This window comes from Equus przewalskii, chromosome 26, assembly GCF_037783145.1.
Source record: "Equus przewalskii isolate Varuska chromosome 26, EquPr2, whole genome shotgun sequence".
NCBI classification, from domain to species: Eukaryota; Metazoa; Chordata; class Mammalia; order Perissodactyla; family Equidae; genus Equus; species Equus przewalskii.
The window spans coordinates 18,391,519-18,419,399 of NC_091856.1; the positions used below are offsets into that span (position 1 = coordinate 18,391,519).

At 45.5% G+C, this 27,881-nt stretch overlaps 1 long non-coding RNA gene across 1 annotated transcript; it reads right to left on the reverse strand.

The window, feature by feature from the left end:
* Positions 1–714: 714 nt before the first annotated feature.
* LOC139079667 (uncharacterized) lies at positions 715–21,002 on the reverse strand. Its single transcript, XR_011533464.1, has 3 exons — positions 20,735–21,002; positions 2,417–2,672; positions 715–999 (listed from the first exon to the last, which is right to left on the reverse strand). It is a non-coding gene; the product is annotated as an uncharacterized lncRNA (long non-coding RNA).
* Between the last annotated feature and the right edge of the window lie 6,879 nt (positions 21,003–27,881).

A 27,881-nucleotide genomic window follows, 5' to 3' on the forward strand; every position in this document is an offset into this window, starting at 1 on the left:
TAGGAGCAGAAGTGCCATGTGGCACTTTCAGGCTGTGGTGGTGTAATTCCAGCACAATTTCCTGTGCAATTGTATCTGCCTCTGCCACAGTGATCATGGAGGGGGCCTCAGACTAAGATGTGAGCCACAAGATCAAAGTAGCCTGTATCACGGGGTCACTTCACTGGGACCACAGCGGACGTTCATGAACAAGAAATAAACTTTTGTAGTGTTAAGGCATAGAGATATGGGGATCGTTTGTTACTGCATGACCCACCATCCTGACTAATAGACACAGAGAGCAAAAGATGAGAGGAGGGGCTGTAGCTGCCACCTGCTCAGAACCCCAATTCCAGCTCTCCCAATGAGGGAGAAAGTCTCCACCACAAGCTTGCTCCAAGACCCAGGAGCATCCGTCACCCCTCTTCCTCGGCTTGCTCAATGGTCATGGGGGGGTCCACTGGCCCCTTCCTGGGAGCGTGAGCTGGCGGGCCCCTGGCTTCCTGCCGGCCATCAGGTGATGTGAATGTCTTCCGTGTGAACGCACCCAGGAGGGACCGCACTGGTGCCAGCAGGCTCTGGCTGGGAGGTGTGACTTCATTGGCTTTCATGAGGGCTGTTTATGCAGGAAGCCAGGCTCTGCAGACTCGCTGCAACACTTGACAAACCTGTAAATATGTATTTGGAGTCACTCAGGGCCCGGCCTTTGCATGAAATCTGCATTGCAAAGCCATGTCCAGAGAACAGAACTTTTTAATCAGCCCAGTGTGGCCTGGGCCTGGCTGCACTCTCTCTCCCGCAGCCTCAGTTCTCTCGTGAAAGAGGGAGATCCTCTCCACCCTGCTCACTCTTGGGCCATGTTACAGATCGAGAGGGAGAATGGACTCAAGGGTACCCTGGAAACTGTGAAGGATGAGGTGCTGGCTCCTCAAAAATGCACACAGTGTAGATTCTGTCCTCTTGTTGCTAAGGAGCCAGGCAACGAAAGACACGACCCGCCACCCAAGGCAGGAGAGAGAGCTGTAGGATGCAGAGAGAGAGATCCTTCAGCAAGGGGATTGGGGGGACTTCCTGGAGGAGGGGTAGTTGTAGTAGGTTCTGAGGGTGGGGGTAGAATGCCAACAGCAAAACTGGAAGCAGCATGAGAGACTGCATGCCCCTATCATCCAGGTGCACAGGAACAGCCAGGGGTCGTTGTCCCTGCCTCTGCGGCTGGAATAATCTGCAGGAGCTAAGAGCAGAGCCTCTGGGTAGACCAACCTGGGATTAAGTCTTGGCGCCATCAGTTCTTGCTGTGTGACTTTGGGTAAGTCACTTTACTTCTCTGAACTCTGGTTTATTTACCTGTAAAACTGGGCTAATAATGCCCACCTCACAGGACAAAACCATGAGCAGTGGGTAAAGGCCTTGGTGCTCTGTCACACGGTTTGCACCCCATGAAGCCTAGCTGACGACAGTGGCCTGGTCCAGGAGGCTAGACTGATACAGGAGAGAAGGAGCCGGTATCGCTGGGTGGCGCTGGCCCCTTTGGGGAGCTGGTAAACCCTGTGCTGAGCTCCAGAAAGATCACGGCTTGTGGAATCAGAGGGTTCTGGGTTGAGGTCTCAGCTGTGCCACTTCCTACCCGTGTGACTTTGTTTTGAACCTCCCAGAGCCTGTGTTCTCTCATCTGTAAAAGGAGGTGTGTTAGAACCTTGGCTGCAAGGACTGGATACCCCCGGGTCATCTTGAGAAAAGGAGGTTTATGGAGTGGGAGGGCATGGGGATTTGAAGGAGCTTGGGATGAGCCCCTTGGGCCCGCCGTGTCATGGGTGCAGCCTACAGGTGGGCCCTCCATGGACCAAGCGCCCCTTGGACCAATCCCCTCTTAGGGAAGGAACTGTCTCGTTTGGGGAAATGCCCTGTGAGGTCCTCTTCAGGAGAAGGGGAGCCTGTGGGTGTGGACCTGGCAGGAACCAAGGTGTCAGAGATGGGGGGCTGCTCTGTTGGTGAAGGCATTCGTGGTTTTGGTTCTGGGGGTGGGGAAAGGAGAAGGGGAGAGGAGGGAAGAAGTGAGAGAAGGGAGGGGTCACAGGGAGGAAGAGATGCTAAGACAGTTAAGAGAAGGTGAGTGAAACCCAGTATGGGGGTGCCGGGATGAGCAGTCCCAATGCAGAGGCTTCCTGCTCCACTTTCCTATGCTCACTTGTGCTTTCTCCGTCCCCCCACCTCCTGGACTTAGGAAAGTCTACTGCAGTCATCAGTGCTGTGGGGGGAGAGTCTGATGGGAGTGGGGGGCTGGAATTCTAAGTAGGGACAGACTTTCACAACTGTGGTAAGTGGTGAAGATCAGCAGAGGCAGCAGTGATGGCTCTGGAACTTGCTGGAATCTTGAGCAGGCTCTGGGTTTGCACAGCTCCCTCTTCCCACCCCCTTTGGGAGATGAAGCCGAGTTTACCCTGAGGAGCAAGGGGGTACCCAGCCAACATCCGAGTTCCACTGGTATGTCTGTGTCAATAGCAATAACATCTCCATTATCGAATCCTTGAATGTACCAGGTACAGAACCAAGAACTCTACACACATCCTCCTCCTGAATCCTCAGAACTGAAGTTCAGGGTTTAAGTGACTTATCCAACTTGGAGAGCTTGTCAGGAGGGCGAACAGGCTCAAGACTTGAGTCCCTTCAGCCACTGCAGTGGACTGGAGCTGGTTCTGTAAATGAATGGACAAAGTCACAAAAACAGAAAGCCAGAAACATATCTATATAGATTTTTCACATGCTAACTATCATTTCCATGGGCAAAGGATGGGGTATGACTGAGAACAACTGGCTACGGGGAAAAAACCAAAATCTTCTATCACACACTAAAATAAACCCAAATACTTATAACATTTAAATGCAAACAAATAAATGATAACAAATGAGTAATTTGATCTTCATTGTGTAAGATCTTTCTAAAAAGATGTGCAAAGTCAAAGACCATGGAAGAAAAAAGACTGATATATTTAACTAAATAAAACTTTTAAAATTCTGTAAAGCAAGAATACCTAAACAAATTTGAAAATGTAACAAGAAAATAGCCAAAATATTTGTAATCTATATGACACAGAGCAAAAACGCTTTGCAAATTAATAAGAAGAAAGGAGAAAAGGTATAGGATATGAAAAGGCAGTCCAAAAAAATACAAGTGACTGATAAATGTATGAAAATATTCACCTTTGTTAATAACAAACTAATTCAGATTAAGATAAGCATTTCTTCTCCCACCAATAGTCCAAAAGTAAACATACTCAGTACTGCCGAGGGTAGATGGAAACAGGAACTTTCAGGCTGAGGGAAAATCACTGGGACAGCTGTTTTGGGAGTAAATGAGAGATGGTGCACCAAAAGTCTTAAAACCACACTACTGCTATCAGCCCGCAATTCCATGACAACAACTTTATCCCGAGGAAATAATCACAGAGGCATGCAAATGTTCAGCAACAAGAATATGCATTGCAGGGTGTGTGTGTCACGAGAAAATAGAAGAAAATAACCCAAATGTCTAATAAAAGGTAATCGGTAACATAAATTATGGACTATCCGCACAACAGAATAAATCCTTGACTGCCATTAAAGTTGACAATGTAACTCTAGTCCTAATAACAAGGAAAGATGTTCTAATTTTATTATTTAGATAAATAAAGCATATTACAAAATGATAGGTGTGACCTCATTTTGTAAAAATTTAAAAATCCATACGTATAAGTTGGCAAGGGAAAAATCTAGAAAATGTATGCTAAAGTATCAGTATACTCACTGGGAAATGGGATTTCAGGTGATTCAGTTTTTTCCTTTCATGTTTGATTGTTTTTAGTTTTTTGGGTCTTTTTTGTTTATCATTATTTTTCCTCTAAAATAGTTCATTTCTCTATAAAAACATATCTGAACCAATCCCAAAATAATAAATGGATGATTTCACAGGATGCAGACATAACAGTATTTACAGGAAAATTCATAGCTTTAAACAATGTTATCATCAAAAAGAGAAAAGCAACCACCTTAGCCACTAAAAAAAGGAAGAAGAATAACCCAAAGGAAAATGGGAAAAATAATATAACAATAAAGATTAAAATTAAAGTAAAAAATTGGAGAACAAAAACCAGAGGAACTAATAAGTAAGACCAAGAATTAGTTCTTTAAAAAGATTCACAAAATACTCAAACTTCTGGCAAATCTAATCAAAGGAAAAAAGGTCACAAACAAAATGAGAAAGGGGCATAACCACCCATTTAAAGGGATTCACACCGATAAGAAAATGCCATGCACAGTTTCATGGTCATACATTAGAAACATCTTAATGAAAATGGCTCATTTTTTACAAATACATGAACTACCGTGGGCCTCCAAAGATGCACCTCATTCGTAGGACAACAATCGGCCACCAGGGAGGCCCAGGCAGAATGAACCAGCTTTCCTGTGAAACTGTTCTGAGCGTCAGCTTTTCTTTCCTCTTGACAAAGTAAAAATTAATCAACTTAATAAATAGAAAGGGAATCAGCTGCCGGAAGCTCCATCAAGCTCATCAAGATCAGCCTTAAAATATTAAGACGGATCATAGTTGCAGGGCAAGATGACATCATTTGACAGAAGCTGTGATTTCCTTCTAAGCCACAAACCAGCTCAGCCATTTCTGGGGCGCTGGCTCCCCCGGGGCCTCTTGGGTTACATGAGTGGCCTCTTTCGATTGGTGAGGTTCCAGACCTTGGAGCGATCTTCTAGGCAAGGCTTGTGTGTCCAGGCACCTAAGTTCTGGTGAAGCTGCAGGCTTTAAAAACGAGCCTTCTCTCCTGGAAAGACCCCGTGCTGAGGACCGCTGACACGATGGGCTCCTTTGGTGCGTGGGCTTTTTCGTGCTTTAATGATCACGAACTCGCCCCACGAGAAGCGCTGAGCCCTGAGTATCCAACAGGTTTGTGGACGGAACTAAAAACCGAAGGCTGTGGGTATTTCCTTGTACATTCTTTGCTCTGACATTTTCTGACTTAATCTGGGTCCTCTGTAAACATTAACAGCTGTTCATAATCATCACGGCAGAGTAAGTCAAAGTATGTCTTTTTTAACATCTATGTACAGGAAACTATTGTAGATGCTAAAACCCAATGATAGTGATCACATGTTACTGAAGCCTGTAGACTCCTGCCCAGCACACCGTACTTGTTGGGAAAGAAATATTCATTTGTCATACACCATTTTTTTTTAACAAAGACTAATTTCAAAATACACTACCAGGAAGGAAATCAAAGAGAAAACATGAATTAGGCTCTCTGGATTTAAAGTCTTCTCCTGAAGCTCATCTTATTCCAGGGAGCCTGAGTTACGAATCTTGGATCTTATTCTGTCCTACCCTGTCAGCCGAGCCAGGGGCACCTGCATGGATCCACAGGGCGAGGGAGCCCATAGCGACTGTGGAGATGGGGTCACCAGTCACGGATGAGAAGACAGAGTCCCAGAGACGTACAGAGACTCCCTCGGCACTTCAGTGAATTAATATAAATGACCCTCGGGGAGGTGTTTCCCACTGGTAGTTGGCAGGTCTTACTTTGGGTTCCTGGGTGTATTATCATGGTTCTCCAGAGAAACAGAACCAACAGGATGCATGTGTGTGATATAGTTACAGTTACAGACGTAGATAAAGATGTAGACATAGATAAATTTATTATAAGGAATTGGCTCACGAGATTACGGAGGCTGGCATGTCCAAAAGCCGCGGGGCAGATGGGCAGGTCAGAGACCCAGGGAAGAGTGGATGTTGCAGCTCGAGTCTGAAGACAGTCTGGAGGCAGGATTCCCTCTTCTTCCGGGGACCTCAGCCTGTTTTCTCTTAAGGGCTTCAATTGATTTTATGAGGCCCACTCATGTTATGGAGGCTAATTTGCTTTAGTCAAAGTCTATTTATTTATATGTTAATCTCATCTAAAAAATAGCTTCACAGCAACATCCAGACTGGTGTTTGACCAAATATCTGGGTGCCACGGCCACGTTGACACGTAAGATTAACCACTGCATTGGGGAATAGATTCTGAGCTGGGGAGAGGCACGCAGAGTGCTTACAGGGGAGCGCTCTTGGAAATAACACCTTGGGTGAGTGAGGAAAACAGCACAAAGAGGAAAGTTGGGTTGCAAGGCAGTTGCAAGAGAGGCCTCAGCCCAGCCCCCTGGGAACTCTCAAGCGGGCACGGCTCTCGTTCCAACTGAGTCACAGCAGGGAGGCATGGCTCCATCCGGCTGCACAGACGCCTGGCGCCCCGAGCATGAGTGCTCCCGCCTGGAATGAGGCGGCTGGATGAGGCTCACAGCGGCCACTACACAGGCAGGATCTCACTTTACCCCTTGAAGAACCTTGTAAAGTGGGCTCGATTATCCCCATTTTACAGATGAAGAAACTGAGGCTCAGAGCAGGGGAATAACTCGTTAAAACGTACAGGGCTGGTGGGGAGATTCAAATCCAAGCCTGACGGGCTCTAAATTAGCCCGAGCTTTGCAGTCACTCAGCTCCGGTGTTCGGCCCTCCATTAGGATAAACGGATTCTCATGTCGGGGACTTTTCCTCTTCTCACTGGTTGAATTGGCGGGGGGTGTGTGTGTGACGCATGGCAGCTGGGTTCAGGGACGTATATGGCTTATAAGAAAGAGGAAACCGATAGGGGGTTGGAAAAGAGGAGACCCTCTTTTTAGCTCCATTTCAATACTTTTTGCCTTTAGCCCAGCTGCCTCTGTTGGCGAGTCTGCCCTCTGACCTCTCTGGGGTAGGGGTCCAGGGCGCAGCAGCTTTGTCCCCCAGGGCCCATATGTAAAATATCTGCAGTGCGTCACCTCCCTCCGGGCATGCCCACATCCTGCAGGACGTCCTCGGCAGCCCCAAAGTCAGCTTCCACAGGAGCAGCTTCTAAAGCGTATTTCTAATCACTTGTTGAAGAATTTCGCAGCTTCTATTAAGTGGGGGGGTCCAAGAGGGCCGCTGGAAGCTGCTGCTTTGGATACAAGAGCCAGCCCATCCCCTGGCAAGTATACATGAGCTCCTACTGTGTGCCCAGCACTGTCCGGGCAGCTTTCAAGTCCCACAGCTTTGGGGTGGGAACTCCATCCTGCCACTCCTATGCCCTGATCTTAGGCTGGTTGTCTAACCTCGCCCAGCCTCAGTTTTTGCATCTCTCAAGAGGGGTGGTAAACCATTCAAGGACCTCCTGTGAGTGTTAGGGAAAATGTACATAAAATGCCTAGGATAGTGTCTGGCACGTGCAAGGGCTTAACAAATGCCAGCTTTCTTCCAGTCCCTGCAGGGGGCACGCATGGATGCGCAGGACGCAGTCCCTGCCCTTCGGGGGCTTAACGTCACCTACTGATTAGTTTCAATAAGTGGAGCAAGGGGACAAAGACACCGTCAGAGAGAACCAGCTGCTAACATGTCCCAAGTTCCCCCAGACTGGGTATACAGGGCGTGTGACCACCGGACCACAAGCCTGCAAGCCCCGCTCTTCCTCAAGCCGGTTGCGGAACGAGCTGTCGCAGATGTCCGGCTCTCTCCTGGTTACTGTCAAGTGACCTTCATCAAAGGCGGCACACAGGATTATTTCCAGAACTGCACTGGAAGCACAAAGCACTTGCCTGTCCTCAGGAACGACTCACATTGGAGAGGGAAGCTCTGCTGTCGCGTGTGCACACAGACACACACATATGCACACAGGCACACCAGACAAAAGTCCAGGAAACGCGGACTTCCCGAGTAATAGCGGCTACTGAGCACTTCGCATTTGCCAGGTACCATGCTAATACTTCACAGGCATCGTTTCACTTAATCCCCACAGCGGCTCCATGGGGTAGAAATATTACTAACAGTGGTTAACAGATGAGAAAACCAAGGCACAGAGAGGTTAAGTCATTGCCGAGACTGGCTGCTGGGAAGTGGTGGAACTACAGTTTGAAGCCAGACAGGCTGAATCTGGAGCCTGGGCTTCTAACCTCTAAACTCTTCTGTCTGCCTCAGATGATGGATTGCAGGTGCTTGCGGGGAGGAGGGAGGTTGGGAGAGGCAGGGAGGGCTCCCTGGAGGAAGTGGCAGTTAAGGAAGCAACGGCTAAGAAGGACTGAGCACTGACTTGATGCAGGCTCTGAACATGGAGTAGGACGCGGATGGCAGAGAGCCCTGGAGAAGGCATCACAGAGGATAGCTCTGCAGAAGCAAAGGCAGGAGGTGGGACCCGAGTGTAAGTGCACTGGGTGCAATGAGGAAAGGGAGCCAACTGGCACAGAAGGTACATGTTAGGCCTGGGAGCCTGGCAGGGCATCCGAGCTGTCATCCCCTCCCCTCCATCACTGCTTGTCCCTTAGCCATGGAAGCAGAGAAGTGAGCTTCCTCCTTCTTGGCTCCTTTCTGACTTTGGCGTCTGACATACTGACCCACATCCCAAGCAACAGCACGCTCTGTTCCAGCTGCCTTGGCAGGGCCTGTTGGCTTCATGGCTGCTGTCACCGAGTCTTACACTTGGGCAGGCAGAGAGGAAACCATCCGGGCTAGAGAGCTCCGTGCTCCCCGATTGGTCCTTTCAACTGAGGTTTCCTCAGAGCCTAGGCCCTGCTCTGGAGGCCCTCCACCGAGCCTGTGTCCAGACCAAGGGAGAGCGTACGAGTGCTCTGGGCCCTGCAGCTGCCGGGGGATGAAGCAGCCAGCCGTGTGTCACTCCCTCCTCCTCAGAGCTCCTCACAGCTCCTGCCTTGGTGTCTGCAGACTGGCCAGAGAGGTGTTGGCTCCTGGAGAAGGTGGCTCTTGATGGGATGGGCAATATTGAAAACGGTAATGGGAAGAAGCAAATGAAAGGAACAGGACAAAGCAAGCAAGGTATCTATGCAGGCTGGCAGTCAGTTGCTCATTTATTCAATCCACAAACACTTGTTGAGTACCTACTGAGGTCAGGCCATTTACAGGAAGGAAAACAGGCAAAATAAGGCTGGAGCTGTCTTGTGGGACCTCTCTCCTCCTGGATGTTCCCCAGGAACCTCCACTTGTGAGTGTCCCAAACCAACCTCATCATGTTTGTATTCTCCTCCTTTTGGATTCCCTGTGTCCATGAATGACACCACTGGGAACCCAAGTGGTGCAGCCAAAAGATTGGGTGACATCCTTGAGCTCTCTCTCCCTCACTCCTCATGCCCAGTACATCAGCGCCTCCTGTTAAGCTGCCCCTCTGAACAGCTCTCAGATCCGTCTACTGTTCTTGATTTCTCTGCTGCAGTCGTGGTAAGGACCCACCATCTCTGCCTGAACGTCTACAGCAGCCTCCGAACTGGTATCTATGCCCTCACTTTCGCCTCCCTCCTGTCCATTCTCTGCACCTCGAACGGAGGCATCAATCAAAAGCATCAGGTCCATCACAGCACTTCCAGGCTTAAAATCCTTTGTTGGTGGCTCTCCCACTGCCCTCAGGACAAGTCCTGCATGACCTCCACTGCCTACTCCATCCAGCTAATTTCTCTCCATTTTCTGGATGCCTTCATAGCTGCTCCTCTTGGGGAGCTCCCCTCACCCTACAGGACACGCCATTAGTCTCTCTGCCACCTCCCTTCCCCCACCTCCAACTGCAGCGGTAGCCCAGGTGGGCCCTTGCTGAGGACACTGCCGATGTCCTACCATCAGGCTTCCACCTTGTAGGCCTGTTGGGCCTCTCTGATTTTTTGGCTCCACCCTCCCACCCTTGGAAGGACAATTCTGAGATATATTCTGAATAGTTCCTCAGGGGGTCCCCTCAAATCGAGTCCTGGTTACCCCCAAGTGTACCCAGCTCAATTTCACACCCTCATTGGTTTTCCCTCTTTCCTTTCATGCTCCAGCACCCTCACTCCTGGGCCAGGGATCACCATCCAGATAAACTCCCTGCTCCTAAGTCCTTGCCTCAGGCTCTGCATTCAAAGGACCCAAACCAAGGCACTCCTCCTCTCACTCAGACAGGAGCAGGCGCACTGCCATTCTTTCACTGCTCAGATACTGACCATTCTGTGTCATAACTGCCTGTCTGTACGTCCATCTCCCCCCACATCAGTGAGAGTGGGAAAAGAGAAGGGACCATGGCTGTCCCTTCCCAGCACACAGCACAGAGTACCTCAGTAGGTGTTATGAAGCGAATGGACAAGAAGTAGGGTGTTCATGATAAAAACACGCAACAAACTGGGAATGGAAGAGAACCTCCTCACCGTGATAAAGGGCATTTGTGAAAAACCACAACTAACACCATACTCAACGTGGAAAGACAAAGCTTTTCTCCTAAGATCAGAAATAAGGGGAGGATGCCCACTCTTGCCCCTTATATTCAACAGTGAACTGGAGGTTATAATCAAGGCAATCAGGGTAATCTCTCAAATGAAATAAAAGGCATCCAGATCAGAAAAGAAGAAGTAAAATTATTTCTAAGCACAGACAACATGATCTTATAGATAGAAAATCCTACAGAATAAAAAAAGACTCAACTATTAGAGCCAATAAACAAACTCAGCAAAGTTACAAAATACAAGATCAACATGCAAAAAATCTAATGTATTTCTACATACCAGCAGTAAATAATCCAAAAAGTAAATTGAGAAAACAATTCCAGGCTGGCCCGGTGGCACAGCAGTTAAGTTCACACATCTGCTTCAGTGGCCCAGCATTTGCCAGTTCAGATCCTGGGTGTGGACCTATGCACCACTTGGCATGCCATGCTGTGGCGGGCATCCCACATATAAAGTAGAGGAAGATGGGTACGGGCTAGACAGCTCAGGGCCAGTCCTCCTCAGCAAAAAAAGGAGGATTGGTGGTGGATGTTAGCTCAGGGCTAACCTTCCTCAAAAAAAAAAAGGAAGAAGAAGAAGAAAACAATTCCATTTAAAATACCTTCAAAAAGAATAAATATTTAGGAATAAATTTAACCAAAGAGATGCAAAACTTGTACATTGAAAACTATAAAATATCACTGAAAGAAATTTTAAAAGATCTAAAAAAATGGAAAGACATCCCATGATCATGGATTGGAAGATTTAGTATTGTTAAATGTCAATACACCCCAAAGTGACCTATTGATTCAACACAATCTCTATCAAAACCTCAGTGGCCTTTTTTGCAGAAATGGAAAGGCTGATCCTCAAATTCATATGGAATTGCAAGGGCTCCTGAACAGCCAAAACAATTTTGAAGAAGAAGAACAAAGTTGGAGAACTCACACTTCTTAATTTCACAACTTATTACTAAGCTACGGTAATCAAAACAGTGCATTATCAGCAAAAGGACAGACATATAGAGCAATGGAAGAGAATTGAGAGTCTAGAAGTAAACCCACACGTCTATGGTCAACTGATTCTGACAAGGTGCCAAGACCATGCAACAAGTGAAAGAAGAGTCTCTTCAACAAACGGAGCTGGGACAGCTGGTCTCAAAATATAGAAGAATTAGACACTTTTCATATCAGATACAAAAATTAACTCAAAATGGGTCAATGACCTAAAGGTGAGAGGTAAAACTATAACTCTTAGAAGAAAACATAGAGGCAAATCTTCATGACCTTGGATTCGGTAATAAATCTTAGAAATAACACTAAAAGTAGAATAACAAAAGAAAAAATAGATAAGTTGGACTTCATCAAAATTTAAAAATTTGTGCATCAATGGACACAGGACACTATCAAGAAAGTGAAAAGACAACTTACAGAATGGGAGAAAATATTTGAAAATCATATAACTGATAAGGAAATTGTATCTAGAATATATTTTAAAACTCCTGAAACTCAACAAAAAAAGCCAAATAACCCAATTTAAAAATGGGTCAAGGACTTGAATAGACATTTCCCCAAAGAAGATAGATATACAAATGACCAACAAGCACATGAAAAGATGGTCAACATCACTAGTTATTAAGAAAATGAAAATCAAAACCACAATGAGAAACTGCTTTACACTTGATAGGATGGTAGCAGTAGTAGTAATGATGATAATAATGGAAAATAAGCGTCGATGAGAAATTGGAGCCCTTGGACAGTGTAAAATGGTACAACCTCTGTGGAAAATAGTTCAGTAGTTCTTCAAAAGGTTAAACACAGAACTACCATAGAACTCAGCAATTCCACTCCTAGGAACATATCTAAGAGAAGTGAAAACAGATATTCAAACAAAAACTTGTACATATGTCCACTGCAGCACTACTCACAATTGCCCAAGGCAGAAGCAACACAAGGGTCCATCAACTGATGAATGGATAAACAAAATGTGGTATGTCCATACAATGGACTATTACTCAGCCATAAAAAGGAATGATTACTGACACATGCTACAACATGGAGGGACCTCGAAGACATTATGCTAAGTGGATGAAGCCGGACATAAAAGGTCACATATTGTATGATTCCATGAATATGAAATGTCAAGAACAGGCAAGTCCAAAGAGACAGAAAGCAGCTTCATGGTTGCCTGGGGCGGGGGAAAAGGGGAGGATAAGGACTGTTTAAAGGGTACAGGGTTTCCCTTTGGGTGATGAAAATGTTTTGGAACTCGATAGAGGTGATGGTTGCATGACACAGTGTATGTTGTAAATGCTATTGAACTATATACTTTAAAATGGTGAACTTAATAGCCAACACTTGGAAGCAACCCAAGTGCCCATCAATGGATGAACAGATGAAGATGTGGTACATATATACAATGGAATACTACTCAGTCACAAAAAAAGATGAAATCACGCTATTTGCAACAACATAGATGGACCTCAAGGACATCATACTAAGTGAGATAAGTCAGACAGAGAAGGACAAATACCGTTTAACCTCACCCATATGTGGAACATAAACAAACACACAAACACACAGTTATGGAGAACACATTGGAGGTTACCAGAAGGGAGTGCAAAAGGGGTAAAGGGACACATACGTGTGTATGGTGATGGATGGCAACTAGACTTTTGGTGGTGAATACGACGAAATCTACACAGAAGTCGAAATATAATGATGCACACCTGAAATGTATATAATATTGTAAACCAATGTTATCTCAATAAAATAAACAAATAAATAAAATAAAATGGTGAATTTTATGTTATGTGAATTTTACCTCAATCAAAACAAAAAAGAAGGGGCTGGCCCAGTGGCATAGTGCTTAAGTTTGTGCACTCCACTTCAGCAGCCTGGGGTTCCTGGGTTCAGATCCTGGGCGTGGATCTAGCAATGGTCATCAAGCCACGCTGCGGCAGCATTCCACATAAAATAGAGGGAGACTGGCACAGATGTTAGCTCAGGGCCAGTCTTCCTCACAAAACACAAAACAAAAACCAAAAACGAAGCAGGGCAGATTAGCCCGTGGCGCCTGGCTGTCTCGGTCTTCCCATCCCGCCTTGCGCCTGCGCACAAGTCCCATGCAGGCAGGACCCTCCTCCAGGGCCTTCCATGCTTCCCATGCAGCAGCTGCCCAGGGCTTCAGAGGCGGAGCCCCCAGGACCTTTGTCCCTCTCTGCCCTTTCCTGTGGGGGCAGGGAGGGTCTCACACTGTGAATGCTCCATTTCTCTGGGAGTGCCCACCAGAATTTCGCCAGAACTGTGGCTCGAGGCAACAAGTACGTCTGCCAGAGGTGTATGAATATTGATGACTGCTCTTATGCTTTATGTTTACCATGTCAGCAGCACTGTTAGCATTTGTGCTGATAATAAAAACTCAATTTATAATAAAAACAAGCATTTGTTGTGGAATCGGGTTTTAAGGATCCTATAAAGGCTTTGCAGATTTATTTTAGCCTGGTAAATGTCTTGCCCCAGGGTGAGACTTCAGAGACTTCGAACAGTTCATTTTGAAGGATTTGGTTATTAGAAAACTTTTATAGTCTCTTTAATCGAATGGGAGAAGAATAACAAAGGAAACAGCCTCCAACAACAGTGGATTCGGGCGTGTCTGGGCTGTCTTGCCGTCCTCACGGGCTGAGGGGTAAGATCACGGGGTAGCCGGGAGCTGGCAGACCTGGGTCCTAGGCTACCTAAAGGCTGAACACTTCAGGCAAGTCCCTTCTCCTCCCCAGGCCTCAATCTTCTCTTTTAAACAATCTGGGGGTTGAAATTTTTCCACGTAAGAAGCACTTTTGATTCCATACTCGCATTCTTAGGAATTCTTCCTGAGGCGGAAGAAAGTTCAACAGAGGCAGAAAGACATTTTCTAAAACTGTTCAACACAGTGTTATTTATACAGGCAAAAAAGGAGAAGTGAAAGAAAGAATCCACGAATTGGAAATAGCTGATAGAATTATAGAACAATTTATGACAGAATAATAAAATGACATTAAAAATAGTAATTGCCATATACACTCCCCACCCCAACACCACCCAGACCTGGGACGATGCTCACTGAAAGGAAACAACTGTCACCCCCATGATGGGGTTATGGTTGAATTTTGTTTTCTACTTTATGCTTTTCTGTATTTTTCAAATTTTCTATAATGAACACATATTACTTTTATAATCAGAAAAAATGAATGTCATTGAAATAGCAATTAATTTTATAAAGAACAGTGACAAAGAAGAAAATGCCTTAGTTATAATGGGAAATGAGAAGCAAACAGAACATGAAATGAATATTCAGATTGCAACTTGGTTGAAATGGTAACAGACCAAATCTCTGAAAATCACTTCGCCTAATTATCAATTCATCTAATAACCAATTCTCTGCAAACTCACCCCTCTGCCTTTAGGTGTTTTTGTGTCTGTTCAATTATCATATTCTTTTTCATCTTATCATCTTTTGACATGTTAAGTGTTTGTTATCCAATTGTCTAAGGGCACTTTTAATAATTTTATATTTCTAAGAGTTATTTTACACATTTGTACCATCCCTTGAGTATGGGATTGTTTTTGTCCTCGTTTGTGTGATTTGTTCCTTTTAAATGTACTTTTGAATAATTTAAGGACTTGTTAGGCTGTTTGCTAAAATTCCTTTCTCCAAAATTTAGTATTTCTAATATACTTTTCCATGGTACCCAAGACACTCAGTACAATCAATTGTACAGCCGGCTCCTGTCACCATCGTTCACTAGAATCCCATCACCAGTTATGGATCAAGTAAGATGTGGACGGATGTCCTAAAAGATAAAAGTATTGTTTATGAAATGCTGAGGATTTAATTGGTATAAAATGCAATAAAAATTAAGATACCCAAATGGATTCAGCGCAGGGTCAAACTGCAGGTGAATTCATCTTAGGGAAGTGGCTATAGGTGAATGGATCTAAAGCCTGTGGAAATTGAAGGGAAATTGCAAAAAAAAAAAATGCTGTTAGCGTGGTGCAATTTTTGATGTTTTTATCCAAAATTCTCTTTGATCTAGTTCATTTTCCCTCTTTCCCTCTTTGTCTGAAAGAAAGCATCTGAGTATCTTATTTTAATTTCTTTCACTAACACGAGTCCATTGAAAACACTGAGGATGAGAACTGACAAGTTTTGTGGTCACTTAAGCCATTTCTTGTTATGAAGGGAAAGAAGGCAATTGTTACTCGTAGCCCTTGCTACTTTTTATGGGAGGGCATTCTGGTACTGGGAGCTTAAGTAACTTTGCAACTTTGCTTACTTAAGTAACTTTGCTGAGTGGGGCCATGGGTATAAGTAAGGAGAATTTTGGAAGGGCCGCAGCAAAGCTAGATTGCCCTGAATAAGGAAGTGAAAGAGGTTGAGCGGGCAGGACTCAGGGAGCTAGCGTCAGACACGGCGAAGACTGAGATGGAAAGAAAGGATCCAGGGAAGCGGGAGTCCTTCCTGGTTGATTGTGGGACCAAAGAAGGCCATGAGGATTGTCTGATGGGGATTTGTTACGTTGTTTGTGGTCTCGTGTGCAATAAGCTCTCTCTCTCTTCTATCAAACCATCAGCAATGTCTACTTGGCTCACAAATCCTTTGGAGTAAGTGGAATTCCTAATGACAGACCCAAAGAACTTCTGGGTCTTCCTTCAAGACTGGCCCAGTGCAAAATTCACAGCTTCCTGTAAGAGCAAGCAACATGTGGCTGACATCTGACTATTTTAGCATCTGCATGTGAATATACCAAGAAAGAAAGGAGGGAAGAAATGGAGGAGAAAGAGAGGAAAGAAAGAAAGAATTTTATAAGAACAACTTTACACTGTCCATGCTGGCTTAAAATTGAAATTATTAAATTGAATTATACTTAAATTTAACAACAGAGAAAGAAACAGAATGGAACTTCAGATAAACATTTCTTCAAAAAAGCAATATTGGTTGCTAAAGATTCCTCTAAACTTGAGATGAAAAGTATGAAAAACTTTAAGTTGCTAGAACCATTGTGATTTTCTTTAATTAACTGATACTCTCTGTTGTTAATGTCAATTTAATCTGTTAATATTTATTGATCTCTGGTTTATGGACTTATTTAGGTCTTTTTTTCTTTTTATTATTTTCTTTGTTTCTTTTTCTCTTGAATTAATAAAATTTCCATATATCTTCCCCCTTTTTGCCCCTACTAATTAGAAAGCTTAAATTTTATTTATATTCCTTTAGTGGTTGCCTTTAAAATTTTACTGTGTATATTTAATGGCTAATTTCTCTAATATGGTCTAAAGTTATTCTGTATCTTTATTCATTTTTTGAGCAAATTGAGGGTGTTGGTACACTTTTTCCACATTCATTAACCAATCTTCCTTGTTACTGAAAATCTAGGTATTTAGTTTCACTTCAGTTTAAATACAAGAAATGGTGTGATTATTATTATTATGCAGTCAAAGGTTTATTTAATTTGGGGCCAGCCTGGTGGTGTAGTGGTTAGGTTCACACACCCAGGGTTTGCAGGTTCAGATCCTGGGCATGGACTTACATGCCACTCATCACCCCATACTGCGGCGGCGTCCCAATGCAAAGTCGAGGAAGATTGGCACAGATGTTAGCTCAGTGACAATCTTCCTCAAGCAAAAAGAGGAAGATTGGCAACAGATGTTAGCTCAGGGACAATCTTTCTCACCAGAAAAAAGAAAAAAAAAAGGTTAATTAAATTTGCTAACATATCTTATCAATTTCTGTGTTCATCATTTGCTTTGCATTCTCCTCTTTGATTTCAAACTTCTTCATGATGCAAAGGCCAGTGGGAGGTGAATGGTACAGCTGGAGAAAACACCTGTCTTTTGGCCTCCCTCTGAAATGATAGTTCAGCTGAGTATAAAATTCTTGGTTGGCAGTTATTTTCCTCAGTACTGTGAGCTTTGAGTCAGATCAAATAAAGGCAGCCTATTCAGTGGGGTCTTTCAGGCAACCATCAACAGGTCAAATGATGACAATTCTCTGGATTTTGAAGGAACTTCAACTGTCTTTGGCTCCTCTGGTGGCTGTCAGGCTGCTGGCTTACTGTGATTGCAGGCAGTTGATTTTCAAGACTGCTGTGGAGCTGGAGGGCACAAGATGGGAATAAGGCAAATTAAAATGCCACAACCCTTGCTGTCCTTGCCAACATTTAGCTGTTCTTCTTTAATAATGCTCCTCAAATCACTGCCAGCCTCGGATTAACTTCCAGAGTTCTGAAAAAGTGGATTCTGAGTTTTCTCATTGCTTTTATGTGAGAGAGAATTTTTGGAAGTCTTTCCTCTGACATTTTCACTGATAGTTTTTCGTGTGTTCTTTGAATTTTGGTTTACAGATTCAACTTAAGTAGGAGGCCTTTCTCTCTCTCTCTGCATCCCTCCCTGTCTAGCAGTTGTGTGTCTGTCTCTACCCAACCTTCTGAGATCCTTAGTTCAGAAGACGCTCTTGCATTAACAGCCTGGGGCTGTAGCCCAGTGATGACACTGCAGATACTGCAGATACTGTCACTGAATCAGCAGCTTTATTGAGGTCCCGGATGAAGGCTCTGTCCTCCCCCTGCCTCACTAAAGCATACAATTTCACATGGGGTGTAACCCTTGGAAGCTGTCAGCAGACTTTTTCAGCTTCCTTCCAAGAGCAGGCAGCACCCATTCAAACCCCTGGTGGGGAGCAGTGAGCCTGGCTCTGGTGCCCCATCTCATGTTGGAGCCTGTAACTCCTTGTTGCATCCTAGGATCCGAATTCCCAGCCCCTCTGCTTGCTTCCCAACCTTCAGTCCTGGGAGGTTCACTGTTACAGCCCCTTCTTCCCACTTTTTATTTCTGGTCCATGGAGATGCTTCTCTTAATTTTGAGCAGGCCTATGTCTTTTCAATTTTCTCTATATTTTATTTATTGTTGCCGTGTTTTTGGAGCAAGACGGCTGGTGGTTGTGGGGCTAGCCAAGGCAGGAATGAACAATGTCATCGTGGCTAGCCATTGTGTAAGATCTGCCATAATTTAAAATTTTAAACTATTTTCAACCTGAGATAGCATCTTTTGACTCTCTGCCCTGATAGATGACAAAATCAACCTAAAATGATTAAAAATGACAATGCATATCTATGGCATGCTTGCACATGGTGGGCAGTATACCTGAGTCTGTTTCTCTAGAAAAACTACTGCTGCTGCCTTCAAAACTGTAAATACACCAAGCATCTATCTTGCTTGTGCTTTCCAGGAAAACACAGAAATAAGGCACCAATCACCATAACAAGGAATTTTTCCTTTTCTTTTGTCAAGCATGTTTTATGAGAGTGAAGAAGTGGCTCTGTGGAGGATAGAACTAATCCTCAGCAAAACCATGATTCCATCCAATTTATAATATTTGTAGGCATATATATGAACCTGGATGAAAAACTGTAATGCCCAATTGAGTAAAACTCCGCTAACTAGAAGTTTAAGGAATAGACTAACTTGATCCAATTTGACCAAGTTTTATGGAACTTCTACAAGCTGCAACCTGTAATCCTAGGCATTGAGGGGATTACAGAGGTGAGCAAGTACCAGAAAAGGGGGACGGGGAGTTAAATAACTTGAAGGCATGCTCTGTGGTCCATGCTGGCTTGCCAAACTTCGGTGAAGTTGTTTCTGAGTACAGGCCTGAGGATCAGGTGCCTTGATGGGACCTGAATGTTTGAGAACAAACTTCACAATATTGTTGAAGGCCCAAGGATGAGGAAACAATTAGTGATTTTATTTGAAATCTTCCCATTGCTTTTTTATGGATCAATTCAGTGTTCTAGAAATGGAAATAATAATAATCAATTGGCTAAGGACATGGCTCTGAAGGGTACAGAAATTCAGTTATTTTAATGTTGAGATCTAGAGGGGATGCAGACACAGTTTCAGAGAAACCCTTTCTACCAAACAGACAACATTGAATCTCTTCAGCTGGTGAGTTCTCTCTCATTAAGGGGCGGATGTTGGAGAGGAGTGTGGGATGCGCCTCTAAGGGCAGGTGAGCAACTCTGGCCTGGAGGTCAGGAGACCTGCTTTGGAGGCCTAATCTGGCTCTTCCAACTCCCTGAACAGTGGGGCAGTCATTGTCTTTATAAGGCAGCCATTCACCTGTCTAAGACACTTCCATGGCTTTCCATTGCCCTTGGCATAAAGTCCAAATTCTGTAACCTCCATAAAAAGACCTGCATGGTCAGGACCCTGCCAGCCTCTCTTTCCTTATTTCTCACCACGCATCTGCACCCCGAACTTAGTCCCAGACATACTCAGCTACTTGCAGGTCTGCGGATTCATCCAGCTTCCATGCCTGTATCTATACTGTCCCCTCTACCTGGAGATGCATTCCCGTCTTCCTCCTCCAGGAAGGCTTCACTCAAATAACAGTGATAAGCAGCTAGTATTGGTTAGGATAATTCTGGCAGCCTATGCAGAGACCAAATAATGGTAACTTACATAAGGTAAAAATCAATATCTTTCTCATCTAAAAGTCCCAGTAGGTATGGAGGCTCTGCTTTACCAAGTTGTCAGTAGTGCAGATTCCTTCTAGATTGTTCTACATCCCGAGGACACATCCTTTGTCCCCATGGTCCAAGATGGCTCACTGTTCGTCACTGTCATATGAGGTGAGGCTTCCAAGAGGAAGAGCAGGGATGGGTCTTCCAACACGGAAAGGACAGGTGAGCAGGAAGGGTAGGTCCCCATCTGTAAGGGCATGACCGAGAAGTTGTACGCATTACTTTCACTCACATCCCATTAGCCAGACCTGACTCCCAGGGTCACACTCAGCTGCAAGGGAAGTAGAGAAGTGCAGTCTTCATCGTGGGAAGCCTCTATTGTTATGAGAGAGAAGGGGAGAACTGTTATTGGGGAATGGCTGGATGTGGATGGTGGCTGTGAGAAGAGAAAGACCAGCAGCGTGGATGAAGATGAAGACCTAACCTCTCCAATAAGGAAGAAGGTAAGAGCAGAGATGAACAAAAGGCACGGAAGGCTGAGGAAATGAGAAGCAGAAGCCAGGTTACCACGCACTGGAAAATGTCCCCACACCCACACCTTTACTCATATAGGTCTTCCTGTCTAAAATGCCCTAACACTTCTTTCTTCATCTCTTGAGGCTCAATCTGTACTTGATCTCCCCATGGAAGCCCCTACAGGGAACTTGAATCTTTCTCGGGTGTACATAAAGAGCCTTCTCTCTGGGTTACTAACTGGGTCACAATGACTATAATAATCTTCTATGGATGCCTATTATAAGCAGATACTTTAAATACATATCTCGTTTTCTTCTCACCATGCTGTTAGTGGGTTTTTAGGGGCTCAATAAAAAGCACTTCTCTCTTTCCCTTCCAAAATGAGGACCAAGTGAGAAACAGGATCCAGGAGACTGGCGAATGGGGATGGATGTTAGCTTTACCTTGATAAACTGATAGGAGAACGCGGCTTCTTACCTGCGGTCCAAGGGCTTCCTAAGAATCTTCCAGAAGCTCCGCTTTCCCAATATCGATCTTGCAACAGCCCATCAAGGGCAAGTTTGGGCTTCAGAGTCACCACTCACTCAGCACTCCTGCCTTGCACTAGCCTGGAGCAGAGGCACGAAAAAAAGGCATATCCTCAGTCTCACGGCCTCTTCATAAACTAGCTCCATCCACCGAGAACCGTGGTCCAAAGGCTGAGCCTCCACATCCGGTAAGTTGTTCCTCCTCTCGGGGTGGAAGCGGAAGGGCGGGGCAAGAGGTCAGAGTGTTACTCCCTGATGTTCCGGCCACATGGAAACGCGAGGGAAGAGAAACAAAGGTTCTGCCGTAACAATCCCTAACGGGAGGAATAGTTTTGCCCACGTGGTAGACCAGGAAGCCAGCACTGGGAGAAGTACCATGACTTGCTAAGGTCACCCAGGTAGGAGGTGGCAGAGAATTTTGGAACCAACTCTGTCTGGTTCCAAACCGTGGCTTTTAGTGACTAGCTCTAGTAGCTTGTAAGCTCTTTGAGAGAGAGGTTACAATAAAAACTCCACATTCCCAGCAGTACCTAACCAAGTATTTAAGCAACGACTCATGGCAGAGTTTGGTGTAAAGGCTTGGGGGTTCTGGCCCATGTTTGTTGCTTCTTTGTCCTTGTCTCGTGTTCAGACAAGTTTCTTTACCGGGACAGTTCACCTGGGAGCAGGAACTAATGATGCTGCCTGGGGCCTTTCCAACTCTGCTGCTTCTGGAGGCTCCTTTGTTGGGTTTATAGTTTGAGACACTTTGTTGGACTTTGTCAGAATCCGCTTTCTCCTTCGAGCCTCCTGCTGTCTGTGAGGAGGCAAGGACAGGGTGGGGAAGAGACTCCCCTAAGGGCAGAGGGCGATTAAGGACCATGAGCGGTCCAGGCCAGTGGTTTAGTTGGTAATCCTTCAAAGTAACATCCGTAAATATTTGTCTAACATCTATTTCAAGAGGGCAAGGAGAGACTGGTTTTATATGAATAGAAATTGTGCAAAAAAAGAAATTCACCTCCTAATTTGCGTCCTGGGCAGAAGTGGTATCAACACTCTAAAAAAATACCTGCCAAACAGTCCCCACTTTTCTGTGGTTCCTACACGCTGCAAAGTTTTCTTTTGCAACTTGCTGAACTGTACAACTTTTTCGCAGGTATATTAAAGGGTTTTATATTTAGATAATGAAATAAGCTGCTGTTTCCAGTAAACAGCCGTACTCCATGGAAGAGAACTTTGCAGAATTGTAGGCCAGCACCGTCTGTCCACTGAAGGCAGGGCTGTGCTTGGGAGAAACATTTTATTTTTATTTTCCACTGGAGGGCGCTGTGTACTTTGGTGGAAGTGGAAACGTGTTCCATTTTACCAGTTTATTCTAGCGAGCTTTAATCTTCCCTCGCGGATTTGTGCCCTGGGCAGTTGTCCAGCTGTCCACTTCTTAATCTGGCTTTTCCCAAAGTCACACAGGAAGCAGTGTCGTGGTTCAGATGAGACCCCAGTCAGTCTGATTCCTCCTGGGCAAGGTCTCTGCGCTCAGACTTCTCATCACTCCAGTGAAAACACCAGGGCTTACCCCAGCCTCCCCTCATCTATGTGTGTCAGCTACATGTCTCCATACTATCTGTGACTTAATTTCCATGACTTTGCATCATTCGCCTTTGAGAAAACATAAACTAGGCATCTCTCACACAGAACCTGCTTTCTAGGTCACAATTTCTACCTCTGGACCAGCAGCGTGATCCTCAAGTTGTCAGCATTTGGCTTCAGACTATGATGTCTCCAACAGTAATGTGCCAAGGACTCACCTGGGCATCTCGTGAAAATGCAGACTCTGATTCAATAGGCCTTGGGAGTGGGCCTGAGGTTTTGCATTTCTAACAAGCCCTGAATGATGGCACTATGGGTTGACGTACCACACCCCAAATAGCAAGACTTTACCTATTTGTCCCATCCAGGACTTTCCCCACTCAGTTTTGCATATGGGGGTGGATAAACTCAAGGATGGAGGTCGGTCAATATCTCTTTGGAGCTTTGCCTCCGACTTAGTTTTCATAAATTGTCCCTGCACGGCCCCCCTCTCTCCAGCTTTACTCCGTCTCATCTATTTCTCTTTCCCTGGTTGGACAACCATGAGGCAGTGTCTGATGCTTGTGTCTGCCACATCTGTGCCCTAATTTGTCTTTCACTGTCATACAGAATAATTTCTTTTCATTTTCTTTGATTTCCCCTTTTCATTGAGAAACTGCATCAAGATACAATGAAGGATATGATAATGGTAACGACAGCTCTCACATGTGTGTGAAGGGCTTTAACACTACAAGACAGTATAGGTGGAGGCTATGAGCCAGGGCGCCAGAGCCTGCCTGCCTGCATTCAAATCCTGCCTCTGCAACACTCTAGCTGGGTGGCCTTGGGCAAGTTGCTTAACCTCTCTGTGCTTTAATTTCCTCATTTGCAGAATGTGGCTAATGATGGTTCATTAGGTCGTTCTGAAGATTAAATGAGAAAATGTGTGTGAGGCCTGGCACACAGTAGGCACTTGGCAATAATCAGCAGTGTTATAATTCCTCAGTCCCCTGGGGACGGGGAGGGACTCCAGGCCCAATGAGGAGAAATGACTTGCACTCAAGATCTCACAGCAAGAATGGTGGGTGGCACAGGGGGACTAGATCTGACTCCTACTCCAGTGCTCCTTGCACCCCTACCCCACTTCCAAGTGAGGAGTTTTACTGGCATCCATTCACAGCCTCGAGTGTGCTGTTTTCCCAGCATCCTGCGGATTGTCTGTTCTCTTTCCTTCTACTGGAGCTTTTCCAGCTGGGGTGATTCACGGGTCTGGGGCCGCATGGCTCCCATTAACTTTGAGGAAAGTCACAAGCCAAAATCCACAGCCATCGAGCCTCCAAGTTACTCATCCATCTTTACAGGTGACACGTGGATTAAGATGAACAGGGAGAGAAGCGAGTATCCTACAATAACTATTAGATTTATGAGAATCACATAAGAGCTTACACCAAGTCTCAAAATTGAAGCTCGCTCTGTTTTCACAGCAAGGTTCAACCTCAGGGATAAGAGACAGGATGTCACAATAGAACGGCCTCGAAGCCTGAAGTCCGAGGGACTGGGGTTCCCGGCTTCACTGCGTACTACACTTGTGATCTCAGGCAAGCCTTTCAACCCCTTAGAATCTGTTTCCTTATTTTATTATTCATCCTTACAACAAACCAAGGAGTTAGTTATTATCTATCCCCATTTTACAGGTGTGGAAACTGAGGCACAGAGAGGTTAAGTGACTTGCCCAAGGTGACATGACTACCAAGGGATTTATCCTTTAGGAGGGCTTCGTAACCCTATATTTGAGTCCAAAAAGCTACGTCCTTCTATCACTCAGTCTCGTACATGAGCCGCTGAGTCTAAAAGCAGCAGGCGCAGAGTCGGGCTTAATAAACATTTGTGAATCTGAATCTCGAGGAAAAAATTCATGTCTCCTTAATCGCTTATTCTCTATAGTATATTTACACCTAGTAGGTTCTCAATTAATAGAGTCCAGTGGCCTTATTCCCCCCCGGAAATGGTTCTGTTTTTATTTAATGATTTGCTGAGGTGCATTTTAATATGCAGACCACAATGCTGCTTGTACAATATCTTCTGGACTGCGAGGCGCGGGCCTTCATTATTTTACGAGACGCATATGTCATGCATAGCACAAGGCCTTTGCTTAAACCAACACAACATGCAAATAGAAATATCATGTAAAATCACATTCAGACAGTCTCAAAGCAGAAACAGATGTCTGAAAAATACGAACGCCAGGCTTATTAAATATTTTATCATCAAATATTTCATACATTTCAAAAATGTCATCTGTGAAAACACAGAAATACCGCCTCAGGAGAACCAAAATATTTAATCACTTTCAAGAAATTCTTAAAAATAAGTCTTCACCTCAGCACTGTTCCAGGCCGAGAACAAATTTCCAGGTGCTGCAAGCTATATTTATTATATTTTCATCAAAATCAGTAACCTAGTTGAAGGAGATACAGTAATCAGTTAGGTCATTATTAGGGAAGATAATGACTTCTGAATGAATTCTCTCATTAATCTCATTACGAAATGGTAATGGTACCTGACTAATCATGCCGGAGGGGAGAGCTGTGCTGAATCAGAGCAAAATTAAGGTTGTAATCACAGAGCTGGGCTCGCCGTTTCTTCATGAGAGCCTTGCTCGGGGTTTGGGGACCGGCTGGAGTTCCTCTGACCCAGTGGCCTGTTGATCTTTGAAGGCTGGAGCCCCCGATATGACAAGGGGCCCGGTGAAGAGCCCTGGACAGCAGCTGTCAGAACGGTTCCTCTTCCTGCTTCTGTCCCCTGATTCCTGTGTGACCTTGGACAGGTCACATCTGTCTCTGGGCTCCATTTCCAGTTTCCCTGACTTAGTCTCCTGCTTTCTCCCTTGCCCCTTAAACATGTAAGGCAGATCGCATCACCCCCAGCATGGCTGCCCATCTCACCCCAAGAAGGATCCAGATCCTTACACGAGCCCCGCGCCCTACGTAATCTGCCCCCATTGCTTTTCTCACCTTATCTCCTCCCGCCCTGGCCATCCCTTGCTTTGCTTCAGCACGCTGACCTCCTTGCTGTTCCCTGTGTCTGGATTGTCCGCATCCCCAGCCCCTATATCCGCATGGCTCATTCCGTCAGCTCTTCCAAGTCTTTGCTCAATGTTACCTTCTCAGTAGCGCCCACCCTGACAACTCTGTTGAGCCCTGCAACCTCTCTATGGGCACTCCAGTCTACGTCTTCTTTCTCCACGTCCTCATTGCCTTCTAACACAGTACATAATTTACTGAGCTTCTCGTCGGTCTCCCCACCTCCACCCGACTCAAATGTAAGCCCCACAGGGGCTGGGATCTTTGTACACTCATACATATGCCTGGCACACAGCAAACGTGCAGTAACTCTTTGATGACTGTGCAATTTATCACAGGCTCGTGGGTTCCCAACCCTGCTGGACGCTAAGGGAGGAACCTCAGTGTGTGAGACTGGTGGCCAGGGATGATGAAGTGCACATTCACTGCAATGAGCCCCTCTGGTGGTGGGGCTGGCCTCGCTTTTCCCTCTTGCTGGCGATCAGAGCCACGTCGAGTCTCTTTATTTCCACGAGGACCGGCCTGAGAACACGCATGCTGAGTGGCAGAGTGCAGAGTCAGGGAAACCTCAACAGCTGGGGCGGGGGGGTGGGGGGTCAAACTGAGTAAGAGAATTGACAGAGACAAAAGGGACGCCCTGGCCCCAGTTCCAACCCCAGTGTAGGGGTCCAGGGCTGGGGTGACAGGGCCCCACAGTAGCAGGCATACAAAGACCTCGGGGTTTCAGCAGATGGGGATTCAGATGTCTTAACAGGTTCCTGATGACCAGAATCGGACAGGTGGCAGTCTCATATTAACTGTCACTGTTCAAACCACAGACACAGGGTAGGGCTGCCGTCTCACTCATCACACTGGTGAGAATCTGAAACATGGTGAGCGCTCGTTAACTGCTCAACGAGTGAGTGAAGAGCTCTGAATTCAGCTTGAATTGTTCGTTTCTGTGTGCCCTATTCTACAGCGGGCCAGTAATAAACTGTCCACCGCTAACAAGGAGTCTGGAAACTGTATCACTTAGGGACAAGGCAAAACCCATGGATGTTTAACCTGAACCACAGAAAGCAGGATGAAAATAAGCCGAGTCTACAATAATGGCAGGACCAGCATGTAGAAGCTGGATTACTTTTATTTTATGCGGCTTTAGAGCAGGGGTTGCAGATAACTGGCCCAAGTGCCACCACACACCCCTCTCAAGTCCATAACATCACTAATTGATCATGGACGCTTTCCTTTAGAGTGAGACCAAGCCTCAGAATCCATCTCAACACAGTACCTCAAACTCCCCCCACCAATTGAATGGAGCTGACACATGAGATAAAATATTTGCAAAACTTTGTCTAGAACACAGAGGTAGGCCAATGATGGAAAGCCCATCAACATTAAGAAAAACCATTGTGTTATAAACAAAGACGGGGTAAGTTTCCCTGGGGGCCAGTGAGTTTCTCATCTCTGCTCAAGAAGAGGCTGCTTCTCTCCCTTCTTTCCCATGATGATGTCCAGTGGCAAGGAAAGCATCCGAGTCCTCGTTGGTATGTGGCAGATGCATTCCCAGTGTCCAGAGTTCAGATCTGGAGTTGCACCCAACAGGGCACTAAGAGCTAAGGACAGCGACTGGTGCTTCAAGAGCAGGCAGGATAAGTCATCTCGATACAGAGGATAGTGCCCTGGAAGTGCTTCATGGTTGCTCCCAGGAAGTTCCGCCATTTTCCCCTGCTAACCAGGTTCCTACTTCAATGTCTCTAGCTAGAACTACATCCCCTGCATTTTGGCCCAAATGCTATTTAATCTCCAGATTCAGTGGTTCATCCCATAGTCCCCCTACCATTGGGTCTCTTTGCCCCTCACTGTGGGCACCGGTGAGCTTATACCCCAGCATGCTCAGCTGTGTTCCCAGCTATGACATGGGAACTGCTGGGTCCCCTACGTGATACACAGAGGGAACTGGGCTCTCTCTCCCTAATTATACCACAGCAGAATTCCTTACAGCTGCCCCTGTGGGTGCAGGGGTGCCATATAAAGCTGTGACCTCCCGGAGTAACAAGGGGAAACAGGCGTAAGTGCACTTTGCTTCAGCCCTCAACCCATCAGAGATACGGGACCCTTCTACCACCTAGTGGTTCCCAGCCCACATCTTGCATATTTCCACTCTGAAGGAGGAGTCGGACCCTTGATTGTCTCCTCAATGTATTTTCTCTTCTCTCCTCTTCTTTCCTCCCCTTCCTCTTTCCCTCTGATGGGAACTTATCTCATTGATACGCATCATCCTCTCTACAATATGACTTTATGGAAAAATTCCATAATCTGAGACCGCCAGGCTCTGCTCTTAATAGTAAAAAAAGTATTTAGAACTTAAAGAACTTTAATCCTTCTCAACAAAGCCTACCGTTCAAGGCTACCATCCTGCTATTGCCTCAAAACTCTAGGTTGATTTAAAGTGGGACGATGACTTTTTTGGTCTAGACTCTAGGTAGT